The 16584-nt window shown below is 45.2% G+C and overlaps 1 protein-coding gene across 5 annotated transcripts in view; it reads right to left on the bottom strand.

The window, feature by feature from the left end:
• Nucleotides 1–16584, bottom strand: part of SERPINE2 (serpin family E member 2) — a 117221-nt gene that overhangs the window by 82399 nt on the left and 18238 nt on the right. For 3 of the 5 annotated variants that reach the window (XM_069727648.1, XM_069727650.1, XM_069727651.1), the window contains exon 2: nt 4242–4356. The exons of the other annotated variants lie outside the window; for them this stretch is intronic. The gene's annotated coding sequence lies outside the window, so the exon portion shown is untranslated. The remainder of the gene's footprint in view (nt 1–4241; nt 4357–16584) is intronic. 5 annotated transcript variants of the gene reach the window in all.

Here is a 16584-nt window from a genome sequence, read left to right as displayed (position 1 = left end):
AGAGCCCCTGTGTGCTTAAACATTGGAGATCCCCCAGAAATGACACCATTTTGGAAACTAGACCCCCAAAGGAACTAATCTAGATGTGTGGTGAGGACTTTGAACCCCCAAGTGCTTCACAGAAGTTTATAACGCAGAGCCATGAAAATAAAAAAAAAAATTATTTTCTCAAAAATGATCTTTTAGCCTGCAATTTTTTATTTTCCCAAGGGTAACAGGAGAAATTTGACCCCAAAAGTTGTTGTCCAGTTTCTCCTGAGTACGCTGATACCCCATATGTGGGGGTAAATCACTGTTTGGGCACATGCCGGGGCTCAGAAGTGAAGTAGTGACGTTTTGAAATGCAGACTTTGATGGAATGCTCTGTGGGCGTCACGTTGCGTTTGCAGAGCCCCTGATGTGGCTTAACAGTAGAAACCCCCCACAAGTGACCCCATTTTGGAAACTAGACCCCCAAAGGAACTTATCTAGATGTGTGGTGAGCACTTTGAACCCCCAAGTGCTTCATAGAAGTTTATAATGCAGAGCCGTGAAAATAATAATTACGTTTTCTTTCCTCAAAAATAATTATTTAGCCCAGAATTTTTTAATTTTCCCAAGGGTAACAGGAGAAATTTGACCCCAAAAGTTGTTGTCCAGTTTCTCCTGAGTACGGTGATACCCCATATGTGGGGGTAAACTACTGTTTGGGCACATGCCGGGGCTTGGAATTGAAGTAGTGACGTTTTGAAATGCAGACTTTGATGGAATGCTCTGCGGGCGTCACGTTGCGTTTGCAGAGCCCCTGATGTGCCTAAACAGTAGAAACCCCCCACAAGTGACCCCATTTTGGAAACTAGACCCTGAAAGGAACTTATCTAGATGTGTGGTGAGCACTTTGAACCCCCAAGTGCTTCATAGAAGTTTATAATGCAGAGCCGTGAAAATAATAAATACGTTTTCTTTCCTCAAAAATAATTATTTAGCCCAGAATTTTTTATTTTCCCAAGGGTTACAGGAGAAATTGGACCCCAAAAGTTGTTGTCCAGTTTCTCCTGAGTACGCTGATACCCCATATGTGGGGGTAAACCACTGTTTGGGCACACGTCGGGGCTCAGAAGGGAAGTAGTGACTTTTGAAATGCAGACTTTGATGGAATGGTCTGCGGGTGTCACGTTGCGTTTGCAGAGCCCCTGGTGTGCCTAAACAGTAGAGACCCCCCACAAGTGACCCCATTTTAGAAACTAGACCCCCCAAGGAACTTATCTAGATATGTGGTGAGCACTTTGAACCCCCAAGTGCTTCACAGACGTTTACAACGCAGAGCCGTGAAAATAAAAAATCATTTTTCTTTCCTCAAAAATTATGTTTTAGCAAGCATTTTTTTAGATTCACAAGGGTAACAGGAGAAATTGGACCCCAGTAATTGTTGCGCAGTTTGTCCTGAGTATGCTGGTACCCCATATGTGGGGGTAAACCACTGTTTGGGCACACGTCAGGGCTCGGAAGTGAGGGAGCACCATTTGACTTTTTGAATACGAGATTGGCTGGAATCAATGGTGGCGCCATGTTGCGTTTGGAGACCCCTGATGTGCCTAAACAGTGGTAACCCCTCAATTCTAACTCCAACACTAACCCCAACACACCCCTAACCCTAATCCCAACTGTAGCCATAATCCTAATCACAACCCTAACCCCAACACACCCCTAACCCTAACCACAACCCTAATTCCAACCCTAACCCTAAGGCCATGTGCCCACGTTGCGGATTCGTGTGAGATATTTCCGCACCATTTTTGAAAAATCTGCGGGTAAAAGGCACTGTGTTTTACCTGCGGATTTTCCGCGGATTTCCAGTGTTTTTTGTGCGGATTTCACCTGCGGATTCCTATTGAGGAACAGGTGTAAAACGCTGCGGAATCCGCACAAAGAATTGACATGCTGCGGAAAATACAACGCAGCGTTCCCGCGCGGTATTTTCCGCACCATGGGCACAGCGGATTTGGTTTTCCATATGTTTACATGGTACTGTAAACCTGATGGAACACTGCTGCGGATCCGCAGCCAAATCCGCACCGTGTGCACATAGCCTAATTCTAAAGGTATGTGCACACGCTGCGGATCCGCAGCAGTTTCCCATGAGTGTACAGTTCAATGTAAACCTATGGGAAACAAAAATCGCTGTACACATGCTGCGGAAAAACTGCACGGAAACGCAGCGGTTTACATTCCGCAGCATGTCACTTCTTTGTGCGGATTCCGCAGCGGTTTTACAACTGCTCCAATAGAAAATCGCAATTGTAAAACCGCAGTGAAATGCGCAGAAAAAAACGCGGTAAATCCGCCATAAATCCGCAGCGGTTTAGCACTGCGGATTTATCAAATCCGCAGCGGAAAAATCCGCAGAGGACCAGAATACGTGTGCACATTCCTAACCCTAACCCTAGCCCTAACCCTACCCCTAACCCTAACCCTACCCCTAACCCTACCCCTAACCCTAACCCTACCCCTAACCCTACCCCTAACCCTAACCCTACCCCTAGCCCTAACCCTAACCCTAACCCTACCCCTAACCCTAACCCTAACCCTACCCCTAACCCTAACCCTATTCTAACATTAGTGGAAAAAAAAAATTTCTTTATTTTTTTATTGTCCCTACCTATGGGGGTGACAAAGGGGGGGGGTCATTTATTATTTTTTTTATTTTGATCACTGAGATAGATTATATCTCAGTGATCAAAATGCACTTTGGAACGAATCTGCCGGCCGGCAGATTCGGCGGGCGCACTGCGCATGCGCCCGCCATTTTGGAAGATGGCGGCGCCCGGGAGAAGATGGACGGGACCACGGCTGGATCGGTAAGTATGATAGGGTGGGGGGGGACCACGGGGGGGGGGATCGGAGCACGGGGGGGGGAATCGGAGCGCGGGAGGGGTGGAACGGAGCGCGGGGGGCGTGGAACGGAGCACGGGGGGGCTGGAATGGAGCACGGGGGGTGGAACGGAGCACGGGGGGGGTGGATCGGAGTGCAGGGGGGGTGATTGGAGCACGGGGGGGTGATTGGAGCACGGGGGGGTGATTGGAGCACGGGGGGAGCGGACACGAGCACGGGGGGAGCGGAGCACTGGACGGAGGGGAGCCGGAGCAGTGTACCGGCCAGATCGGGGGGGTGGGGGGGCGATCGGAGGGGTGGGGTGGGGGCACACTAGTATTTCCAGCCATGGCCGATGATATTTCAGCATCGGCCATGGCTGGATTGTAATATTTCACCCGTTATAATGGGTGAAATATTACAAATCGCTCTGATTGGCAGTTTCACTTTCAACAGCCAATCAGAGCGATCGTAGCCACGAGGGGGTGAAGCCACCCCCCCTGGGCTAAACTACCACTCCCCCTGTCCCTGCAGATCGGGTGAAATGGGAGTTAACCCTTTCACCCGATCTGCAGGGACGCGATCTTTCCATGACGCCGCATAGGCGTCATGGGTCGGAATGGCACCGACTTTCATGACGCCTACGTGGCGTCAAAGGTCGGGAAGGGGTTAAAGAAGAACATGTCTGAGAGCCAGAATTCTTCCTGGTTGGTAGGCAATCAAATAATTACCGTATATACTTGAGTATAAGCCAAGTTAAAGCAAAGCCGAGGCATTTAATTTTGCCACAAAAAAAAAAAAACTGAAAACTTATTGACTCGATTGTAAGCCTGGTATTCATTGTCCCCTCATCCCTATCCTACTTACCCTCCCTGGTCTCCAATCGCAGCATCTTGATTTGATGCCATCAGCTGCAGGGGTGGAGTGCAGTGAATATTCATTCCCTTTAGTAGCGGGCACACGTGATCGCCTGGCAGCTGCAGGAAGCCAGCAGCTGTGACTACTGTGCCCACTATTAAAGAGAAATAAATATCCACTTTTTATTCATTTCTCATTAGCAGCAGACACATGAGTTGGCTGCAGCTGCCGGCTCCTGCCTCCCATGACCCACTGCTCCCGCTCCCTCTTCATGATGTGGGACCCCGACTCGAGTATAAGCTGAGGGAGGCTTTTTCCAGCATAAAAAAAAAAAAAAGTGCTGAAAAACTCGGCTTATACAATATTTCATGCATTAAAATGCAATTCACAAATCATTCAATGTGATTTTCTGGTTTTTATATTCTGTTTCTCACGGTTGAATTGTACTGGAGGTAAAAATTACAAATTTACAAACCTCCATTATTTGTAGGTGGGAAAACTTGCAAAAAAAGACAGTGTATAAAATACTTACGGTATTTTCTTTACTGTATATCCACAACCGCTTTCCTTTTTCATTCCCGTTTCATTCCCGTTTGTCAAGTAACACCTTCAGCTTTTTCAAAAGATATAATTTGCAAAGGGCTTTGCTATAGACAAATGAGCAAGAACAATTCTTTAGATGTAAATTTCACTACAAACCCTTCTTAAATACAATATTGCTCCCTGTAAAATAAGAATTCCATATATTCACATCCCATACCAGTAATGTCTCCTGAGGTCCATGTGACTTTATGCCACATGAGCACTGCAGCTATTGGCTCATACTTATTTTGTATGAACATCAGACATTAAGGGGAGGTGTGAGCACTCCAGCACATTAGCAAGACTCACGTGGTATAGCAATGTCCCAAGAGCCTCAGGACACCCAGCGCAGACATTGCTGGAATGGCGCCAGCACGGGAGGTGAATATATGGCATCTTTATTTTATGAGGGGTGAAATATATGAGGGGTGAAATATAGTATCTAAGAAGCAGGTTGTCGAAGTAGTGGTTGAACTCTAGTTTACATCCATATTTCTTTCAAATCTACTTTCCAGAAAAACATGGTTTCTAATCCTACAAATGTGTCAGCCATTGGCAGTGTTCACACAATCTATTACCGATCAGTTTTTCAACAACTTTTAGAATTACTGCGTTTTCACAATATTTCTGGAAATTTGCTTCAAAGAAACACACTGGATTATCAATGTGTGAACACCGCCTTTAGAAGAATTTGTTCATAGCTACAAAACATGCAACTATACAAAACGCTGCTCCATTGGGGCCATCAGTTCACTTACCGGCATGAAAACATCTACTCTGCAAAAAAAATCATGGTGTAAGCCCATATTTTTGGCTTGTGTTGAAATCTACAAATCCCCTGTAGGTTGCACTCACACATTGTGGCCTTGGTGGGATTTTAAAAAAGTTAGGCTGGAGTCACACTGCCATATTTCTCCTGCGAGAATCGCATCATAAAACTTGTACTGGCTGACAGCTCTCCTGACCTGAGCTTGACAGCTGCATAGTAATCCATCATGCTGTCATGCTCAGGTCAGGAGAGGTGTCGGCCAGTCCATGAAGTGCGATGCGATTATCGCACGAGAAATACGGTAGTGTGACTCCAGCCTTACAGTAAATGCAGACTTTTTGTAGGTTACGTGGAACAAGTCCTCGCCAAAATATGCATGGGGAAGAAAGGACGAAAAAAAAAAACCCACACATGAAAGACCATTCATATTCATTTCTTACATTCTAAAATAACTTTGCTGTTCATATGTTCAGCCTTCTGAACATTTTTCTCAGCTCTAGGTATTTAGCCCCTTCACCCCCAAAACTTGTTCGCACCTTCATGATCCTGCTAAATTTTACAGTTCCTGAACAGTGTCACTCTAGGAGGTGGTAACTCTGGAACGCTTCCACGGCTCCCACTAATTTGGAGATTGTTTTTTCACGACCTTTTGTACTTCATAATGAAAGGTTTTTTTACCACTATCATGACTTACATTTCTTTGTAAACAAAAATAAAAAAAATTTGAAAGCTGAAGAAAAATGTAGCAATTTTCAAACTTAACTCTGATTTAAGGACATAAAAAAAAAAATATATGCCACACAAAATAGTTAAATAATTTTCAACGTGTCTACTTAGCTTCCCAACAAAAGAAAATGGTTTCAAAAATTGTGATGCAAAGGGTTAAAAGTTGTCCACCCATTTCTCAAAAAAATAAAAAAAAATTTGTATGGCCACATCATAATTGAAGAGGCTATGGGGTCTATATATGACAGAAAATACCCAAAAGTTGACACTAGTGTTGAGCGATACCGTCCGATATTTGAAAGTATCGATATCTGATGGTATTGGCCGATATCCGAAAAATATCGGATATCGCCGATACCGATATCCGATACCAATACAAGTCAATGGGACACAAATATCAGAAGGTATCCCGTAATGGATCCCAGGGTCTGAAGGAGAGGAAACTCTCCTTCAGACCCTGGGATCCATATTCATGTGTAAAATAAAGAATAAAAATAAAAAAATATTGATTTACTTACCCTCTGACGCGCCCATGTCGTCACCGCTGCAACCGCCTTGCTTTCGTTCCGAAGAATGAGCGCGTAAAGGGCCTTCGATGACGTCGCGGCTTGTGATTGGTCGCGTGAGCGGTCACATGATTCTTCGGAACGAAAGCAAGGCGGTTGCAGCGGTGACGACCAGGGCGCGTCAGAGGGTAAGTATATCAATATTTTTTATTTTTATTCTTTATTTTACACATTAATCTTAATCCCGATACCCGATATCACAAAAATATCGGAACTCGGTATCGGAATTCAGATACTGCAAATATCGGCTGATACCCGATACTTGCGGTATCGGAATGCTCAACACTAGTTGACACCAATCTAAAAAACACATTCAACAAAAAAAGTTTATTAACCAGTCAGGTGCTTCAGTGTAATTAATGGAATGTGGAAGGAGAAAAAAAAAAAATGAACATTTAAAATTTTTCCCATGATAGCATAGTAACAGTTAGCAGCTACAAAGATTGCACCTCAGTCAACAATCTATGCAATCATCAAGAACTTCAAGGAGAGAGCTTCCATTGTTGTCAAAAAGGCTCCAGGGCGCCCAAGAAAGACAAGCGCCAGGACCGTATCTTAAAACTGTTTCAGCTGTGGGATCGTACTACCAGCAGTGCAGAGCTTGCTCAGGAATGGCAGCAGGCTGGTGTGAGTGCTTCTGCACGCACTGTGAGGCGGAGACTCTTTGAGCAAGGCCTGGTTTCAAGGAGGGCAGCAAAGAAGCCACTTCTCTCCAGAAAAAACATCAGGGACAGACTGATATTCTGCAAAAGTTACAGGGAGTGGACTGCTGAGGACTGGGGCAAAGTCATTTTCTCTGATTAATCCCCTTTTCGATTATTTGGGACATCTGGAAAACAGCTTATTCGGAGAAGAAGAGGTGAGCGCTACCACCAGTCTTGTCTCATGCCAACTGTAAAACATCCTGAAACCATTCATGTGTGGGGTTGCTTCTCAGCCAAGGGAATCGGCTCACTCACAGCCTTGCCTAAAAACACAGCCATGAATAAAGAATGGTACCAGAATGTCCTCCAAGAGCAACTTCTCCCAACCGTCCAAGAGCAGTTTGGCGCCCAACAATGCCTTTTCCAGCATGATGGAGCACCTTGCCATAAAGCAAAGGTGATAACTAAATGGCTCATGAAACAAAACAGAGATTTTGGGTCCATGGCCTGGAAACTCCCCAGATCTTAATCCCATTGAGAACTTGTGGTCAATCATCAAGAGACAGGTGGACAAACAAAAACCAACAAATTCTGGCAAAATGCAAGCATTGATTATGCAAGAATGGACTACTATCAGTCAGGATTTGGTCCAGAAGTTGATTAAAGTTGACTCTAGCGTGAGAAAATATTCAGAAAAATTCCCACGCTGGAGTTCATATGAGTTTATGCCACGAGGGGGAGCAGCACCGCAAGTCTAGGTAGCTACGTTCCCCTGCATTCCATTCATTCCACAGTTTTTACAGCCAGGGGCAGCTGCATTAGCAGGCTCCTGCTTGTAAAATTATTTAACCCCTTCAGATGGATTTACATCATGGGGCATGACTAGACATGGATAGGTATGGGATATTGTAGTTTTTTTATTTTAACTTTTTTCAGAAGACAAGTTGCGGCAGCCCCCAACGTAAGGGCAATGGGGTACTCGGTACCGGGTCCTTCAGTTCCTTTCTTGAGGATGTCACGGTGGCCTGACCTGGACCGTGGCCCTATGAGGGGCACCCAATTAGGTGATGTAAGTTTGTGAAGTGTTCGTGATGCCACCTGTGGTATTTGGTCAGGGTGACCGACGTTGCTTAGGGGTCCACTGGGGTGATGTTATGGCAGCTAGATGGAATACCTTCCCACAGGTGAAGTGTTTCCCCAGGGCTTCGCAGTAGTGCAGATGGTCATGATGTGAGGCGCAGTTAATAACGAGGACACAGTGGGTGCAGTCTCTTTACCTTTACTGAAGGCTTTTGCATCCGCAGTCCAGAGTACAGGATTACAGGGTAGGCAGGGTCCAGCCAGTCCGATGACACTTCCAGAGTCCCCCTTGTCCAGGTGGAAGTCAGCAGCCTACCTACTAGCACTCAGGCATTGTAGTACCCCCCTGCTGAGCAATTCGGTGAGGTCCTCACAACTTTTGTAGATGTTTCTCTTCTCTCTGTCCCCCAGATGGATAGGACAAACCCGTATGACGGTGGTGGCCTGAGGCTATTTTATAGGGACCCTAGTGTCGCCCCTCCTCCACGTTGCCACCTTGTCTGCTTAGGTTCTTAGGTCGGACAGCCAACTTGGAATTGACTGCACTGCCGGTCTCTGAAGTAAAGCATAGAGTCTATTACTCCCTCGGTGCTCCGGCTACCGGTCCACGCTCCAGAAAGGCAGCCTCTCACAGGACAGAACTCCTTCTGGTTTTCTATACTCCTTTGCCGTGACTTCGTGTCTCACTCCCTACGAACACACTTCGCTTCGTGTCCTTTCTAGGGATACTGCCGCAATGTAGTGCAGGCGCAGCTCCGTGTCTTTCTATCTTGCTGAGCCTCCAATGTCCTTTCCTTCTCCTCTGTCTGCTTGACAGGCGTCTCCTGGGCCGAGCCCAGGCAGCTCCTTCCCTCTCACCTTCTCCTTCCAGCTTCTCCCAGCCTCTCTCTCTTCCTCCTGCTCTCAGCTTCTCCCTCACTTTCTAACCAACCCACCAGTTTTACCCATCTGTGAGGAGTGGCCTAGTAGATAGAATCCTTAACTCCCCCTGGTGGCTTGGAGTGTGAAGTGTGCTGTGGGTCTTGTGATACCTGGCAGGGTGGACTCCTTCGGTGCCATCAGACGTAACATAACTCCCCCTGGTGGAAGAGTGACATTACTGCAGCAACCAGGACTCTGGGGCGCTGCAAAGTGTCATAATTTGGATTGAGCGTATAATAAAGCTATAACAACACCATGTGTTTTTATTTCATTAAAATACTTCATAATGTGTGTTTTTTTAACCCTTTATTAATATTGGATTAATAATGGATAGGCGTCTTATTGACATCTCTCCATTATTAACCAGGCTTAATGTCACCTTACAATAGCAAGGTGACATCAACCCCTTATTACCCCATATCCCACCGCTATAGAACACCGGTGTATATTGCTCGCAAGTCACACTTGTGGTCCGTTTGGAATTCGATTTTTCATCGCACCCATATACTTGCATTGGCTTGCATGCTGCGATTTCCTCTGACCAAAGAAAACGGCCGAGAAAAAATAAATAAATAAATAAAAATGTCGGCTGCTGGGAGCTGCCCCATAGATTAACATTGATCCGAGTGCAATGCAATTTTTTTATCACATTGCACTAACTCATTTAAGTCGCCAGTGTGACCCCGGCCTTACTCAAATTTATTTTCACAAGGGTAACAAGAGAAAATGGGCCTCAAAATATGTTGTGCAATCTCTCCCGAGTACGCCAATACCCTATATGTGGGAAAAAGTACTGCATTGACACACAGCAGGGCTCAGAAGGGAAGGAACAGTTTAATTATTTTTAAAGCAAAAATGGTCGAATCAAAAGGTGACGCCATGTCCCTTTTGAAGCACACCTGGTTTGCCTAAACAGTGGAACACCCCCCCTCCCCCAGGAGTGACCCCATTTTGGAAACTAGGCCCCTCAAGGGACTTCTCTATATTTGCAGTGAGCACCTTGAGCCCCAGGTGTTTCACAGAAATTTATAACAGAGCTGTGAAAAAAAAAATAATAATTTCCCACAAGGATAGCAGGAGAAAATGGACCTCAAAGTTTGGTGTTCAATTTCTCCTGAGTACGCAGATACCCCATGTGTGGTCAAAAACTACTTTTGGAGGCACAGTGCAAGGCTCAGCAATGAAGAAGCGCCATATTGGAGTTCAGATTTTCTGGAAAGGTGTGAGGGTGCCATGTCACATTGGCAAAGCCCCTGAAATGCCAGAACAGCAGAAACTCCCCTATATATCACCTCATTTTTCAAACTACACTCCCTAATTAATTCATTTAGGAGTGCAATGGTCATATTGACACCACATTTGCCTCAGAATTTCATACTCTTATGCAGAGAAGAAAGAATAAATTACATTTTTATCACTAAAATGTTGCATTCGGCGGGCACGTCAAAACGACACAAAGGGACGTATCCAACGCATGTCCCTGCGTACACAGTGTTAAATATAGGTACGCAGGATGGATGCGGATATATGCGGGTCTGAAGGAAAGAGGTACGCTGCGGACACAAACACTAGTGTGAAACCGTCCTTAGCCCAAAGTTTTTAATTTTTCCAAGGGTTAATAGGAAAAAAAAAAAAAAAATGGACCCATTTGTTATAAAAATTTCTCCTGAGTGTGCCAATACCCTACATGTAAATGGGAAATACTTTTCAGGCACAGTGCAATGCTCAGAAGAGAAGGAGCGCCATATTATAGTTCAGATTTTACTGCTATGGTTTGGTTATGGGATCCACCCAGCCAGAACAGGAAACCTACTGAAAATAAAGGGAGGCACCCCTCCCTCACTTCAGTTGGTTTACAGAGCATGAGAGGTCCCCCTGGTTAGTTCACATGGCAAACTATACATTATCTATTTCTCCCCAAATAAAGTGCACACCAAAAGAGTGAGGGGGTGGGGTGGAGAATATACAGGTGCAGTTATGTGTTCCCGAAAACCGGCTACTGGTAATTAACCTTGGTGTTGTTTCTTCACCTATGATGGCACACCTGAGAGATTTTTGGAGAATGAGGACAGATTCAGTCAGTAGTGTTTAAAGAAGGTAGATGTGAGGACCAGGGAGCAGTCTTACATATCTGATCATTCGATACCCTCTGCCTTTTCTGCCCAAGATGTAGCCACGGCTCTAGTGGAATGAGCCTTGATGCCCTCATGCCGTGTGTGGCGCTCCGGTTCCTAGGACAAGCTAATGGCCTACCTGATCCATCTGGTAATGATACTCTGGGATACCCAGTAACCCTTTTATGCTACCCTGGAAGGCTACAAATAGGGGTGATCTTTCATGGACATGTACTGTAACATGGATCTCCTCTTATTTAACGCATGAAAATTTTTCCTCCCCTGGATTTCCAGGGTTATCACAGAATGAGGGCAATGTAATCTCCTGGCTCCTATGGAACTTAAGAACTACCTTGGGGAGATCAGACCAGATCCGGCCTTAGAAACCACCCTGTCCCCAAATACCTGTGTGCATGAAGGGCATATAGACAGGGCTTGTATGCCCTACAGGCTGATGTCAATGCCACCAGCAACACCATTTTAAGCGTGAGGAATTTTGCTGATAACTCCTGTAAGGGCTCAAATTGACTCCTAGTTAGTGCCTGTAAAACTAGGTTCAGGTCCCATGGAGGAATTTTCTGAATTATGACCGGTCTAGACCTACTACAGGACTTAATAATACATTACACCCACCTATTGGATGCTAGGTTGCTATTATGCAAGGCCCCTAATGCAGACACCTGTACCTTGAGAGTATTGGTTGCCAACCCTAGTTGCAAACTCACCTGCAGAAATTCTAGAATAGCTCCTACCAGAGCACCACACCCCACAGGTTGCCCTAGAAACTTAAGGAACTTTTTCCATGTCCTACCATAGATTTTTGATGCAATTAATTTCCTACTATTCAACAGGGTGGAGACTAGCCCTGGTGAGAATCCCTGCTGACTCACTCCCTCTCAAATTCCAGGTTGCCAGATGGAAGCCCTTTACCTGAGAGTGCATGTAGAGGAACTGCAGAGACACCATCACGTGTTTCTCAACGCAGGCAGTGAATAGCCAGGCCTTTCCCCGGGAAGGAACAACCAAGGGAAGGGCACTATCCAATTAAGGAAAACATCCAATAAAGGAAAACCACCTATGCCAAGCATGGTGTCCATCCACAGACAGCTGTTTCAGGGTTTTTGCCCCTCATCAGTGTGGAGTAGGAAACTGGCTAGCTTTGTATACTGTCAGCGCAGAGATTCTTCTGCCCCTGAACTGCTAGTGGGACTTTATAAAGGGCACATTCTTTGTTCTTTAACTTGGCACTAGCCTTCCTTGGCACCTGGTAATCAAGCAGAAATCAAGAGTACCAGAATTGGAGGCTGATCAGGAGTACGGACTACATCCCTCCTGGATGCTGAGGAGTCCTGCGACCTCCGGTCAGACACCACTCCTTCCATTTGAGCAGCAACTCCTCTTAATGCACTGATGACCAGACATAGAGCCTGGTGAGAGCTCCTGGTGCTGCTGTCCTGTGTGATCCTCAATAATGGGAAGCTTCGGACACAAGTGTTTCCTCTGTGGTCATCCCTCCATTTAAGGAGGAATCCACTGAGCTCTCCGCCACCTCCCGTGCCCATAATATGCCCCTCCACACCCTGCCAGGACGCATCTAGAGTCCACGGACCACAGCAGACATTCGCCATGGGCACCGCCATCTTGGATCCGGCACACAGTTACTGACGTCACACGGGCGCCCCCATTCCCAGCGTGCCTTGCATGCAACGCCAGCCGCATGGACCCGGAAGTCAGCTCCATGGAGCAGCAGGCAGAGGAGGGAGAGCGGCAGCCACAGAAGAGCCCCAGAACCCCTGACTGCGCTGCTCCTATGCCCACACGTGCGACAAGGCCCCACAGGACCTGCGGACGGCACTTCCACTACCTGAAGGCCGACGTACAGGCGCCCTGCCTGTACTTCCAGTGCTGGGGCAGGCGTGGGCGAGTGGAAAAAGCATCTTTAAAACCATTGTGTTTTCAGCACTGGGGTCTCAGTCAGGACAGGGAACCCAACTGAAGTGAGGGAGAGGTACAGCCCTTTTATTTTCAATAGGTTTCCAGTCCTGGCTGGGCGGATCCCTCTCTCAGGTGTGCAGTCATGGGTGAAGAGAAAAAAAAAAAAATTACATTACCACAAAAGTCATGTTTTTGTCCCAGATTTGACATTTTCACACTGGGAAATGGGTAAAAATGGCACCAAAATTTCTCCCACAATTTCGGCTGAATGTAGAAATACCCAATATGTGGCTGTACACCACTACTTAGCCACACAACGAGACCTGGGAGTGCTATTTGCCTCCTGGAGCACAGACTTTCCTAGAATAGTTTGTGGACTCCATATACAGAGCCCCCAAGTGCTTTAAGAGCAGAAATCCCCTCTAGTGACCCCATTTTGGAAATGATACCTCTTTGAGGCAGCGGAGTTACTCTGGACTCCATATGGCCTCTGTTCAGCGGTTTCCTTTACAGAAGTGCACAGAACTGTGGTGGAGCATGCTTTTATGGACGCCTAAAATAACGGACATTGCATGATCATAGGACAGAGAGCGGTGCCTCCATCTGCCTCATAGGGAATTTTCCACCAGGGGTTCTGTCATGTATTTCAGAAAATTACATGGAAACTATGTAAGCATTTAGTGCAAGATAAGTGTGCGCCGTGCCTTACTGCAATCTTTGGGAGGCTGAATTTTAAAAAATAAATAAAAAAGATAAAACACCCACCCACCGTTGTGTATATACACTCACTTTTCAATTCCATGTCTGAAATTATAAGTGATCGGGCATTCTTCAACAGTATCTGTGTTTGCTCTCTATTTCCAATGGTGCTGTTACATTGGGCACGTACCATGTTAAAAAGGAATTATGTACATATGCGGTTTTTTACTGTTTTTTTCAGCCAAAGCAAGAACTTTCTAAGGGAATGAAAAGTTTAAAGTAAGCATTACCTGCTGGTTTCAGCTTGCAAAGTTGCCCACGAGAACCCAGCCTCTCTAACATTTACCGTACTTTGTTGTAAAAAAGTCACAGTAAATAAGCAAGTGCTAGTCAAAAAATGAAAAAATACAGGGTATTTAGTTAATAAGTTTTTTTGCAAAAAAAAGTATGTTAAGCTGCTCCACCAATCCACCCTGCTCATACAGGTACTATAGAGATGATCAGGTTTTTAAATACATCAGATAGGGATTATATACATTAGACAGGACTGCTCTATTATGGGTATACCTTGGCGATTGGTGGAGCAGCTTAACATACTTTTTTTGCAAAAACAAACATTAACTAAATACCCTGTATTTTTTCATTTTTTGACTAGCACTTGCTTATTTACTGTGACTTTTTTACAACAGTATTTTTTGACCTCTGTGCGCTTTTGTGTCTTCAAGTTCTTTGGTGGTGTGAACAGGTTTCTACCGACTTGTTCGCTATGCAGGTGGCCCATGTGTTTTTTGGTTTTATAATTGCTCTCTAACATTTATCAGTATGGGTCAGACCATTAGGCTGGAGTCACACTAGGGTATAGCATTTTATGCAATATGCCAATGACCCTTAGCTCCTGAAAGTGGGACCCGAGTGTCATTCTACTGTGCTCGGATCCTCTTGCACAGAGAGGATTGGAGCACAGCTGCGGAGGCGGCGGCGAAAGTAATTTCTCCTTCACCCCCACTGCCGGCATCGGCGTAAAGCCGAGTGCTGTATCACTCGCACCCATAGACTTATATGGGTGCAACTGAGTTGAGACTCGGCCAAGTCTCTTTCAGTGCCAATTGCGGCGTGCAGCATTTGTTCTCGCATGCAGATTCAGCATGAGAAAATAATCGCTGTTCTTAGCTAGCCCCATAGAGTAACACTGGGCCGAGTGCTATGCGATGTTTCTCATAGCACTCAGCCATATTGTACAGTAGTGTGACTCCGGCATTACTAACTAGAAGAAAATCAGATGGTGAAACATGCTTGTTTATTTTACATGAGTGAGAATATGTTGCTGCAATATACATTAGGCAAAGCTCATTTTCCAGTTTAATAATAAAAAAAATGAATACATAAACATTGAGCATGCTGAATATGCTATTCCTCAGCTGCATACACGAGGTGTAGTAGAACTGCTCTGTTAACATAATTTGGATCAGATGATTATCTAGTGTGTGCGATTAGAATAAAATGCCCCAGGTTTTAGTTAACAGGTTCAGGTATATACATATATATACATATTTACAACCTCATACTACATCTTTCTAATATTTACACCTCACTAAAAAAGCACCATGTGCAACTATATACAGAAAAGGGAGGGATGTGAACGGGTGCTGTCGTGGGCTCTATAAAAGAGCATTACCGGAGAGTAATCCAGTATTTTCTATCCGCCACGACAGCACCCACTAGAGAGAATTACAGAGACTATAGACTGGGTGGGTTTACTGAATCAAGGACCGATACACCAAATGTCAGATCAGAAGCAGAGGATAGATCTAATCTATAATGCTTGTAGAAGGTATTAGGTGAAGACCAAGTTGCAGCCTTACATATAAGGTCTATTGGCACATTCGCCCTTTCTGCCCAGGAAGTCGACAAGGCTCTTGTAGAGTGCGCTCCTACATGCATTGGAGGATCTCTTCCTCTAGCTTTATACGCCAAGATTATGGCTTCTCTGATCCAGCGAGATAATGTGTTCTTTGTGACTGGCACCTTTGGTTTTACCCTGGAAAGACACAAAGAGAGCCCTACTCTTCCTCCAGTCCCTAGTTCTCTCTAAATAGGCTAAGACAGTCCTTTTTACATCTACGGTGTGAAGTCTTTCTTCTTCTGGAGTTGAGTGGTTCTCATAAAAGGTAGGTAACAAGATCTCCTGGGATCTATGAAAGGTAGAGGCCACCTTAGGGAGATAACAAGGATCTGTTTTTAAAAGTATCCTATCTGATGCTACCACTAAAAAGGGAGGATCTATAGATAATGCATGAAGATCACTTACTCTTCTGGCAGAAACTAACGCCACTAATAATACAGTCTTCAACGAAATATTTTTTAGTGAGGCTGTATGGAGAGGCTCAAAAGGTGGTTGTGTCAATGCATTTAGAACCATCGATAGATCCCACTGAGGAACTAGAGGTATGCTAATTGGTTTCGATCTCTCACAAGCAGATATAAACTGGGATATCCATTTATTACCCGCAACGTCATAATTAAAAAGGGCTCCTAAGGCTGAAACCTGAAACTTCAGGTTTGGAGAGTCCTAATTCCAGACCTTTTTGTAGAAATTCCAACATCGGAAATATAGGAACTTCAGAGGAAAGTTGTGTAGTATCTGGAACTGAAGAAACTTTTTCCAAATTCTGACGTAAATCCTGGTAGTTGAAGGTTTTCTGCTTTTCATAAGAGTATCAATTAACCCATTAGAAAACCCCCTGAGATTTAGTAACCGCCTCTCAAACTCCATGCAGTTAAGTTCATGCCCTTTGCCTGAGGATGGAGGAATGGACCCTGAGAGAGCAAGTCCTTGGAC

Source organism: Ranitomeya imitator, chromosome 5 (genome assembly GCF_032444005.1).
Source record: "Ranitomeya imitator isolate aRanImi1 chromosome 5, aRanImi1.pri, whole genome shotgun sequence".
Taxonomy (NCBI): Eukaryota; Metazoa; Chordata; class Amphibia; order Anura; family Dendrobatidae; genus Ranitomeya; species Ranitomeya imitator.
Note: the sequence above shows the minus strand (reverse complement) of the source record. Positions and strands in the feature narration are given on the sequence as shown.